The sequence below is a fragment of the Nymphalis io genome, chromosome 16 (assembly GCF_905147045.1).
Source record: "Nymphalis io chromosome 16, ilAglIoxx1.1, whole genome shotgun sequence".
Taxonomy (NCBI): domain Eukaryota; kingdom Metazoa; phylum Arthropoda; class Insecta; order Lepidoptera; family Nymphalidae; genus Nymphalis; species Nymphalis io.
Genome location: NC_065903.1, coordinates 253559 through 265710, shown reverse-complemented (window position 1 = coordinate 265710; position 12152 = coordinate 253559). Strand labels below are relative to the sequence as shown.

Below are 12152 nucleotides of genomic sequence, written 5' to 3'. Positions count from 1 at the left end.
GTCACGTATATCGTAGGACCGATGGCCGTTGGAGCAGACGAGTCCTAGAGTGGAGACCGCGAATCGGCAAGCGCAGCGTAGGGCGCCCTCCAGCCAGGTGGACCGACGACCTTAAGAAGGTGGCGGGCACCAACTGGATGCGGAAGGCGGAGGACAGGGAGCTTTGGCGCACCTTGGGAGAGGCCTATGTTCAGCAGTGGACAGCCATTGGCTGTTGATTGAATAGCTACTTTATGCGGCCCTTGCTCATGCTCCGACTGTTTTATAAAAAACGAGCTGACCTGACCTAGTCATCTTTTCTGATACTGATTTTTAACAAAACACGGACCTATCTTTTAAAAAAAAACAAACTATATACAAAAAATATATTTTTTTTTTATATATTAAATGTATATAACATTATTGATATTTCTAAAAATAATCTTTTAAATTAAATACTGTTTAAAATTGTACCATTAAAAAATGCTATTGAAACGTATTACCGTAGATAACAAGATTATTTTATCGTTTATAAAAGTAAATAAAAACGTAATCTTTGATGTCAATTTTGTCGTAATTTTGGTAATTTAGCAGCAAGTGTCTGTCACCCTATTGCCTATATCCTTCCAGTATAAGATGACCCCAGACTGGTGTTATATGCCAAACATTTTGTCTTAATCCTGTATAAATACACTATAAAACTATAGACAGAATCAAAGTAGTTCTGCAATAATATATTTGTAATAAAATTCAAGGGTTTTATTGGTAGTAAAAATTACTTTTTTTCAAAATAAGAATTGTTTAGTTGATTGAAGTAGTTCGTTGTAAATATAGAACCTTTTTTTATATCTTTAATGGCTGGTATGGTATACAACCATATCAGTCATATGTGTGAAAGACCACACGGACGTATTTTATATACATTTATATATATCTATATAATGACTTGAAAAAAAGCAAATTTAATCTCATTATTCTATATTTTATAAAATATAAAGAAGAAAAAATCCAATTCGAAATGACTGTACATTTTAATTCGAAAAATTTCCTTAAACCAAAAAAAAACTTAAAAACTTCAAACAAAGCGCAGTGAAATTTGTCTTTCTTATATTCTAATGAAACGAAATCTGAAATCCAGGGGAGGCCAACACTGAGTGGATTATAGCATCAGTGGCATCCGGCAGGGGTGACCAACCGCTCTGCAGGCTGCACACGTGCGCTGCAATTTCGAGGGACGACTAATGAAGTGGGGTTGCGCGCCCCTGTGCGGATTACGCTCTCTTTGTAATGGTAAAGCGAAGATATTACCCTTCTAATACTTCAATACATTTTTATTTCAAATAAAATATTTAAATCATTTTTAACGTAATATATATCGCTAAACAATATCGTAGTAACTGAAACACTGATTACATACCAAAATATTATACCAAATGGATTCTATTTATTCTCTACAATCCTTAGTTCTAATAACTTATGTCGGAAAATGTAAATCGACCTCTTATATAAAAGATAAAATAAAGGTGCCGTACGTGTAACATGTAACCAAAGTTTACTCATAAGAAAAAAAACCGTTGCTGTCACACTCGAAAATAAAACTTATTTTACTTCAACATACACATATGTTATTCATTCGCCTTTACTTATTTTAAGTAATACTTACTTTGCTATTAATATCGCGCGCAGTACTAGGCCGCCTTTATTCTGCAACAGAAATACGATATCGTTACTTTACATTTGAATTGACAAAAAAACGCGCGTGACTTTACATAGATTGCAAAAAACAAATTCAACTTAATTCATACAACTATTGTTATTGTTACATTGAAATATATTCAACGCTTAATACGAAACGAGATATGGGGAAAGAAATAAAAGCCTAAATGTAAATACAGTGGGCGAAATTATGATTCATCGAAAAGGTAATTTTATATATCGCTTCCGTAATAAAAACTAACAATAAAGACGCGGTGGCGTCGTTTTAAATGGAACCACAGAAAATCGCTTACAGGCTGCGACCCTGCACTACAATACAATATTATCACTTCATACTGTATTCATTACGCCTTAATAAAGGACCGTCCGTAGTGATTCAATAGCTTAGGAGGCAATGGAATGCAATATAAGATAAGTGTGATTAACATAATATAATTTTCTTGGTAGTAGCTTGGAGTCGGTGAGGCTGCGAGGTATAAAACGATTCAATTCCCTAGTATGATAAAGTTTGAACGAGTAATGTTCTGACACGAGCTATTTACAAGTCTGGCGTAAATTTCAAACAACAAGTTATCGCTATTTCTTGAAGACACGAATAAAGCGAGGAAGTAGTTATCGTTCAAATTCAAGACCAAGACCTCGATAAACAATCTTATAAAAAGATTAATCATGTTGAAAATTATTAGAGTGCGCGACTTAAACGTTCTACTAGTTCCCTTAGTTTTATATAAGGGGATGACGATTAAATGTTTTAATTAACAAAATATAAAATTCATCATAGCCTATTAAAATCCATAATATATTGTACGGAAAGTAAAGAAAATAATGTACAAAAAGCTGTGTAATCGCTATGAAAGCGATAATTTCTAGACAACGTTTAAAAATTATATTATTAATAATTCATGTTTTCTAATGAATGAATGAACTTCGACATAATATAATACGGAATCTAATGAAGTATTAACCACTTCATCTATAAATGTTTTTAAGGGGGTGATTAACAATGCTGTGTCCTAATTCTTTCAAATGAATTATATCAGAAAGAGATAAATCTATGTTTAACTAAACACCTTTCCAACGTTTATAAACACGACTGTAAGTTAGGAATTGTTTTTATTATTTATAAATCAATAAATTAATATTGTACATATATTCCCTTCTAAATATTCTATTTTGTTGTTTTTTTATGTGTTTGAATGGGTCATTGGATGGTTTAGATTGAACTCAGTAGGTGGCGCTGCGATGGGATTTTTTAAAAATAAATAAATAAAATTCTCATTTCACTCGTGCGAAGTCGGAACGGGTATCTAGTAATAATACAAAAATCGTCCTTGCTTAACAGCAAACTTCATTAAAATAAAAAAAATCGTATTACACTTTATTTAAGGACTTCGAAGCACACACGAGAAAAACTAACAAAGATTGGAACCAACCTTGGAAACTAAGACGTGTCCCTTGTGCCTAAGTTACACTCGGAACACAACAACACTAATTGTATATATCTGATTAGTAGATGATACCTATTCAGACTTTCACAAAGACTTGTCTATGAATATAGACGAGCCGGTTGGCGTGGTTGGTAGATACTTGCCTTTCACCCCGAAGGTTGTGGGTTCCATTCCCACCCAGGACAGACATTTGTGTGCATGAACATGCATGTTCGTCCTGAGTCTGGGTATAATTATCTATATAAGTATGTATTTACAAAAGAAAAGTAGTATATGTAGTATATCAGTTGTCTGGTTTCCATAGCACAAGCTTTGTACAAGCTTAATTTGGGATCAGACGGCCGTGTGTGAAAAATGTCCCCGGATATTATTATTATTATTAGATTTTACCAAGAAATACCGGTGAAAAATCATCAATTACTATGTATAACAAATCAATTAAAATTTATAAACTATACAGTAAAATCTGTCACTTTATAAAACAAATTATACATCCTTCGAGCAGCCTGATCAGCCAGACTGATAGTGTATTCACACAATATTTAAAACGCACATTATAATTGAATATGCTCAATAATTGGTATACAATAGAGTATTAACAAAGAAAACGAGTATTCAGTTACCGATCCCCGCTCATAGCAAAATGCATTTAAAATAGCTCGAAGAAAAACCGCCAAAAAGACAACCTCTCTCGGAGGTCAGTTTAAACAATAATGGCTTATTGTCCGCCGCGGGCTCGTTATAACAATCGCTTGTTTAATTAAGCGACCCCGAGATCTGAACAAAGGACCTCTTGTTTTTCTTGCAGACGTATATTTTTTTTCACTTAACTGTATACAAATAGCTACTAACAGCTTAAATGGGAAAGTGTGAAGGATTTAACAATAATGTCATTTATATTTGTACTAGTTTCCGCCTCGGTTGCGCCCGCGTGTGAGGTAGGTAACCTAAAAAAAGGATATCCTTTTCCCAACCCCTGGCAATGTTTGCATACAAATTTTATAATGATCGGACAAACACACAATTAAACAAACTCGCTTTTGCATTTATAATAATATTAAGGATTATTTATGACTATATCATAGTTTCTTTATTCGTGATAATTTTGTAATTGAATTTGTCTGAATAAGTCATTGTTGTTATAATCTTTTGAGACACAAAGAATACACAAAGTGCCTTTGTGTGTTATGTTTGTTCTACTTTGTTTTAGTGGAGCTTTATTATCTTGCACACTTTCTGTGTACAAAAATCTTAAGTAATTATAGACTAGTATTACGTGTGGGTCAATTTTTTTATGGATGAAATTCGATCGCCTTTCCGGTTATATAAATGTGATTCGATGTCATATATTAATAATAAAATGTACATGAATAGAACTATTATATAACTTTATACGATACGATATATGAACAAAAAAATATGGTGGTATTTCGGAAAACAATAATTGAAGTTAGTAGTCATGACAAACCAAAGCCACACCAACCACCAGTATGAGACTACTCAAGTATTTATACTAACTGGCATCATCTCTAGGCCAAAATAGTCCTGACATTATAGGTCAAAACGAGTGAGGATCTGCCCAGGTAATGGAGAAACCCTGGAGGCCCGTACCCAGACTGGCTAAGGCCAATCAGAATGAACCCACTCTCTGAAACTGGCGCTAATGGTCTTGTCTCCGTTTATTAAAAGTTGTTATCGATGCTGCAATGTTTATAAATCAGGTAAATTGTGGGACTGTGTGCTAACCACTAATATAATCTATGATTATATGGGTCTGATGGGAATTGGCAACCCTTATCCCACAGTCACTGGTACTGCAGGAAGTAAGTACTCCCGACATTGTAACATCGCCGCCAACAACGGAATCCAAGACGTTATATTAATGTTCTGGCCCATTGACCGTTCAAACCGAAACAAAAATTCAATTTTTAATTTATTAATATCTTAAATTTAACAATTTAAGCACATAACACATTTGTACATAGTTTCCTTAATTAACAAAACTCTTTAAAAAAAATTAAGCACAACATTATGGATTAATTTGTCTGTTTTAATACAATATTTGCTATAAAAAGTAACTGGCAGTATGTTATGGCACCAGTTAAATAGTTTTTAAGCTAATCCTTAAAGCTGAAGTGCTGCGTGAGTTAAATTGTTTAAGCCTCGTAAGAATTATTCCTTAAAGAACTTAAGGTGTATTTATTATAAAGTAATACAAAGCAGTTTGTTGCTGGAATAAATAGTACGTAGGCGGTATGGTACCCAAGCGGGGACAATGCTCTACCAGTAGCATTTTTATTTATTTAGTCTTAAATCAATTGAAATAAATATAAGTGTATATCCATAGGCCACGTCGCACTCTCGCGGCGGACAGCACCGTCGCGTTATGGGAGTTGAGGATATTTCTCAGTACATCGTGTATATCATTGCAAAGTCAATTGAGTAGTTGGCGATGCGCCAGACTTGCGGCTCCTATTGATAACTTCACCCTTTTATAGCTCTCGGCTTATTTTATCTTACGCTTTTTTTTGCGACAAAAATATAAATATTTTCTTAAAAATCGACTCGATTCGAAATTAAATGACTTTTGAAATAAAACAAAACCCTCAATGTCCCTTTAAAAGTAATAAGATTTTAATATTGTGATTGTAATAAATACAATATATTGTTTTTTATAATATGGATGGTGGCCGGGCAGCTTGATGGCATGTGGTCACCAACTCCCATTGCTATTGGTGCCATAAGCGTTCTTTTGTACCACTGTTTTGATTTGAGTACGCAATTTTTTATGCGTGCTTTTTTATATTTACAGGCATCACATCAAAAGTTCTTAAAGCATTGTATATGTTAACCTAGTTATGTTAGCGAAGCGAAGCTAAGCTAAGCTAAGCATGAAGACAATAGAAGTAAATGCTTAATCAGCGGAATGTAAGTCATTGTATCATTCCATGCTTTGGAATCATATGTCTTGGGAAACGATTTGTAAAAAAAGGAAAAACATTCGACTAGAGCATAAACCTCTGTGCAGTCGAGTCAATTTTAATTTAATATTATAAAATTCAAATATATCTTTCTTTTAAAAGTCTGCCCTGCTGCCGTAAGCTTTTTTACCTTGTCGACTGATTGCACTTAGTTTGGTTAATAAAATAAATAAATAAATGTAATCAAATCAATGTATGCGCTGTGTATTTTTATACAGGGATTTAAAAACATTTTCAACAATATTATTTGTCTCTTTAAGCAATTCAACTGTAGCATAGCGTTGGATTATCTCATAAGTCAACACATAGAATTCTGCCACTGCGGAAAACTATTCCCGAGGAAATACTCAAAAAATACTTTCGCGTTCGCTTGCAAGTTCCAAACTCCTCTCGTGCAGTTTGTTCGTAATGTACATCCGCTATTAAGTTACCGATAGAGACAAGTCATTATTTACAAAAACTTTTTTTTTAAACGTTTAAACCACATTTTAATGAACTCTTTTTTCACAAATAAAACTTAACAAAAAAATCTCATTTAAAAACATGAAAATCGTAAGAAAACTATTCCGCAGACGATTTACGGATTCATTAAAGTTCCTATACAAAAGGTTTACAGTCTGAGGGACAGTCATTAAAAATTCGAAATCCACAACAAAAAATAGAAGACTCCTTAATTAAAACAAATTTCTGCTGTAAGGGCTAGTTTAGACTGCATTTCTCGAGGCGGCGAGGTGAGGCGAGGCGGAGGGGGATCTTTTAATTAATGTCGTTGTAAAGTAATTGCGACCCGTCGCTTTGCGGCCGCGGACTCACGCCTCGCGTCTTGTTCTTATGCTTGAGGTAAAGCCAGCGAATTATACTAACATGCCTTGAATTTAAATAGTAAATGTGTACAGACCTTTAATTACAAAATCTTTGTTACCGCAAACTCCTAAGTAATAAATACATAATTTACTTTGAATTTGTAAGTAAAACTAAGTGGCTGATTTTGAAAATGAAGACACTTTTTTGTGTTTACCTCTTTAATTTTCCACGGTACAATGCTTGTATATTTTAAGCCAGAGAGCCAGAGATGTACAAACGTAAATACGGACAGAAAGTAAACAAAAAAATATCACTAAATATTATAAGCAAAAAAACTTGCACAGATGTCCCAGTACATTATTATTATTATTCGAATACTTGTAACGTATTGTGTGTGTTAAGTTTTCTAAATACCATATAAAATAATAATAAGTAAACTAAGTATGTTAAGTAAGTTCACAAAGGACACGCATAAATAAATGGGTAGTAAGAGCTTTTCTCTAGACAAAGTTAAATTGAAGCCTTGCCCACGACTGGACAAAGCTTCTACTTTTCTTAATGGTTAATATAACAAAAGGCTTCGTTTGTTACTATACTCTTTGCATAATATTGTCATTTTTCAATTAATAACTTTGTAAATAATATATGATAAATATTGGACTTATATACTAAGTCATACAAGTTATAAAAACTAAATTTCTAAAAATGTTCAGGTTCAAATCAGGCACATGAGAACTCAAGCTTACCTGGAATTGAAACCGTGATCTTTGATCGATATCTTATGTTTTAAATCTCGGCAAATGATCATACCCATTAATAATACTAAATTATATAATATATATCATATAACAAAAGAGAATAATATTTTGTTAATACTTCACCACACAAAGTCACGTAGCATATAAAGTTGCACGTGCACTTTAATTGTCAATTTACAAGATTAAATTCGACGTCGGAGTAAAGCCGTAGTTTTTTTCTCTAGTGTATAAGATTAATATAATAAAAATGCTATTTCGTAAGCAGACTGTAAGAACTTTCTGATATGTAGGGATCGACTTCAAGGTCATGTCAAGGTTATACATTGATTGTGTATGTAGTTCTGTGACCTTAAGTTTCTATAAAATTTGTAATTATTATAGTCCTTACTTAGAATATATACCGAAAAACTAGATACTAAAATTGAATATTCATATATTTAGTAACATTCAAATATATATAAACTCGATATTTAGTAACTCTTGGTATTTAATAAACGCAAATGAACAAATATGAAAAAAACCGTGAACGCTTAATTTGAAGCAGCTCACAGCGTAGTTTCAGGCTCATGAACATATCGCGTAATTTGTATATTACATTAAAAGCATTAGTAATTAAAAATTAAAAACTAGCAACCTTAGCGCACGAAAACCTGAATTTCACTCTTGAAAGAGTAAAGGTTTTTGTAGTGCATCTCACTTCACACGCGGCGAGGCGGCGAGGCGGAGAGGTGAGGCGAGGCGGCGGCAAATAAGCCCGTGTGTAATTAGGCTTACAAGAAATTAACGCGACACTTCGTCGAATATGAGTTTAATAAAAAAAAACGAGCAAACGGTTAACGTCGCTACAGAAGTTTTATTTTTTTTTTCTATGAGAAACTGGAAGTGAGGCAAGAAACATCGTCGGTATAATTAATACTGAATGAACGCTACTCATTTTTTAAATGTACAAACATATATACATATATAGGCAATGTGTTTAGTAATTATGTATTTCTAAATAGTTATACACGGCATATCTGCTCAGAATAACCTTTTTTTGCTATCAGCATTAGTATTCTTTAAGAGCTCGTACCTCACTCGCGAAATGTTGATAACCGATTTACAGTGATATTATGATCGTGTTCTGCGGTTAGATTCGATTTTGTTCTTACGAATAGTTGTTACTCGACTACGCTACGTGGTATAATACAAATAAGTACATATATACAAGTAATTCAATATGTTTTTGACATCCTACTTTATATAAAAGTAGTACTTTGCAGAGAATACAATCTTTAAATAAATGATTACATACATATCTATATCAAACAATTAATAATATATATTATCAAAAACAGGAGCTTTATTGTTACTTATAAATAATATTATAAATCTGACTAAGTTTGTTCATGTAATATGTATTTTATTGATCTTTGAATATGAATAACAACATAGAAGTTACAATTGAGCGAGTATTGACTCTGCTTCTGGTACATACATCAAATTAAATAAAATCAAAATGTATTCAGTATCAAGTTAGAGTTACATGTACTTTAAAATCGTTGGTTCGTTAAAGTCAAAATGATTATGTCAATAAAGCGTGACGCTACCACAAGTTCGAAATTAACTTGAAGAAGCCGAAAGATACAGTAATATATTTTAATTGATATTTTCATTTATTGGTCTTGCATTATGGTACCTTTTTAAGAACTTTATTAGAGGCCTATGGGTAATATCATGCACTTAAGAGTTCTTTCGTCGTTCGTTTATCGTAAGAAAACATGCTGATAAAACCCTGCTACATTTGTACCCACTAACCTACACTGGAGCAGAACCAATTGATGACTCTTCTCCTCACGTGAATATTGGTTACTACTTCCCCGTCTTCCTATTTATTTCTTAAGTCTTCTATTCCCTTATTTATTACGTCCACAGTTCGCGTAAAATAATCACGGCTCCCTTTAATACTACACAGCATCGTAATTCTCGTGTAATTCGTTTGGATCTGTCTCGTCTACGTTCCATCTCGTGCACGCCACTGCTTTTGACGTAAACAAAGGCAACTGGCTATAATTTAATGACTTGTCCGACTTAATTAAAAATACTTGAAAATTTTCACAAGAACCATAATCTCCAAGCAAAGAAAATTCAGATCTTGAACCGAAGGAAACAAGTGAAAGAAGGAATATTGAAGAGTCGAATAAATATTTATTTCCTCGTTTGCGGAATGAGTAGCCATGATTAAAACAAAGCAACGTCGAGGCTCCACCGAGTATTATGAAGTAAGTTATGTCTAATTAATAAAGATCGCTGAACCGAAGCAAAATGCATAAATTAACGATTAAGCCATAGAGTATGCGATTGGTGTCTGCGCTAGAGTAATCTCCAGCTGCTTGTCTCATTCTGAGTATTTATGGTCGAGCTGTTTGTCTCTGGACCATTGAACAATGGTAATGGGATCTTGGCGTTTGGTGAGTGTAAAGCTATTATTTTAATTGTAATTTATATTGTTAAAAACCGGTATGGTCCAGTAGATCGAACATGTGGGTAACTGAAAATAACGAGGTCAAATCGAAGATACAGACACTGATTAATTGTGCTTCATAATTCCTTTCGTACTTGGAACGTTAGTGGTACATGCAACTCATGCATTCATCAGGAGCATCGTGTTGGAATAAGCCCAAAACCCTCATAGAGAAGAGGCCAGCTCTGGAATATTACTATAATTTACTTTTTTTATTAAAGCAATCGAAGGGATACATTAACTCACGGTAAACAGTCACACTTGAAAATTGTAAAATATATATAATATATCGAACTGCCAATACATTGTGTCGTGTGTCCCACATATCAGAAAGTACCACAAATATTACAGTGCTGCCCCTTACGAATGAGCCTTGTAAAGGGTAGCACGGGTATTTTAATGAACTATAAAAATAATGCAAATATTTATGTAACTAAAAAGATCATATTATGATTAGATATAGCTACTGATCTATCCAATAGCAATATACAAACACGTATATTACAGTATACATAGTCATACATTTTTAAAATCTTGAATGTTGTATTCATAGAATTTATCTTATATAAAATGTTATTTTACTATTGACTAAGACAAAAACTGAAATAAGCAAAATAATTATAATATCAGCCCTTGTTTTAACACTTGGAACATACTATGCCTTGGTGACCACTCGAGGCAGTTAAGCGGTGTACACGCAGCTGATAAAGTTGTTACATCGAGAGCCTTGTCAACTGGCTGTCACGTGTAGAGACAACTACTTGATAATGCCAGGATAACGCTGAGTGAGGCGGGAAAAAGAAAACTTAAGGAAAATATACAATGTTGAGCCTTTTTTATGGTAACCGCATTTGAAAATATATTTCTTTTATTAAATTACAACGCATTATTGCAAACAACGGAAAGGTTTTTAGACTGTTTTATGGCTTGATGAGATATCAGATAATTAACGTTTTCTTTTACTCTTATTCTATGTTCTAAAATAATAAGATTGAAATGATAAAAAAGGAATAAATGTTTGACAAAACGATAGATCGCGGGTTCAAATCTGGAGAATAACACTGACTTTTTACAAGTTTATATTCTTTTATATTAATCTTGGAATCGGTTAAGGGTTGAATCTCTGCCACAGCGGAACAATATACGTAATATTGTAAATCCGCTGACCCTCAGGAAAGCGCTGTGGTGGAATAAGCAGCAAGCTCCTTAACATGAGAGGAAGCGTTCGTACAGCACCACCGCTGATTTTTCAGCATACGAGTTAGGTATTTGTATCAAAGGACAATTTCAATATTTATATATAATATTTAATATAATATTCATTTGCACTTTGATATTATTGTAACTATTTCAACCATTTGGACACCGTAAAAAAACAGTATTGAAGCGTTTATGATTTGATTAATTTTATATGGATCGAATCACTGTTTGTATTTTTTATATGTATAAAATATTAGGCACTATAATAGTTTGTTTTAGATTATATAATTTTATTTATGTGAACGCGTTTGCGAATACGTACAATCGACTTACGCCATTAAAAGAAACAGAAATAATAATGAATGTGTTTTTCAGCATTGCGTGTGTTTCGCGAAAATTCAACAATTGTTATAAGAGAAATGTTACGTTAGTCGTATTTGCATAGATAGAGCTCGCGTGTTTACTTTAATACTGCTTTCTTAATTGGTTATAATGATATTCGATACATTATATGCAAATAATGAAGTAGTAGCGATAAAGTGGGGGTCGTTAGCGATATAGAAATAAAAACCGAAGTGTGACATTCAAAAACCGATACTACTTTATATTTGATATGTCACCTGATTAAGGACAGAGTACAGAAATCACTTCGACTCGAAATGGATACATCTCTAAGCACATACTTGTCCAATTTACTTTTTATAATACTATATTGTTGTTTATTTTTTGGTTGATGACAGCGAGGATGAGGATGACCACGGAA

The 12152-nt window shown here is 33.1% G+C and overlaps 1 protein-coding gene across 1 annotated transcript in view; it reads right to left on the bottom strand.

Moving 5' to 3' along the window:
* The window catches only part of LOC126774100 (frizzled-2), a 272688-nt gene that overhangs the window by 237674 nt on the left and 22862 nt on the right, over positions 1–12152 (bottom strand). The window contains exon 2 of the mRNA XM_050495427.1: positions 1643–1683. The gene's annotated coding sequence lies outside the window, so the exon portion shown is untranslated. The remainder of the gene's footprint in view (positions 1–1642; positions 1684–12152) is intronic.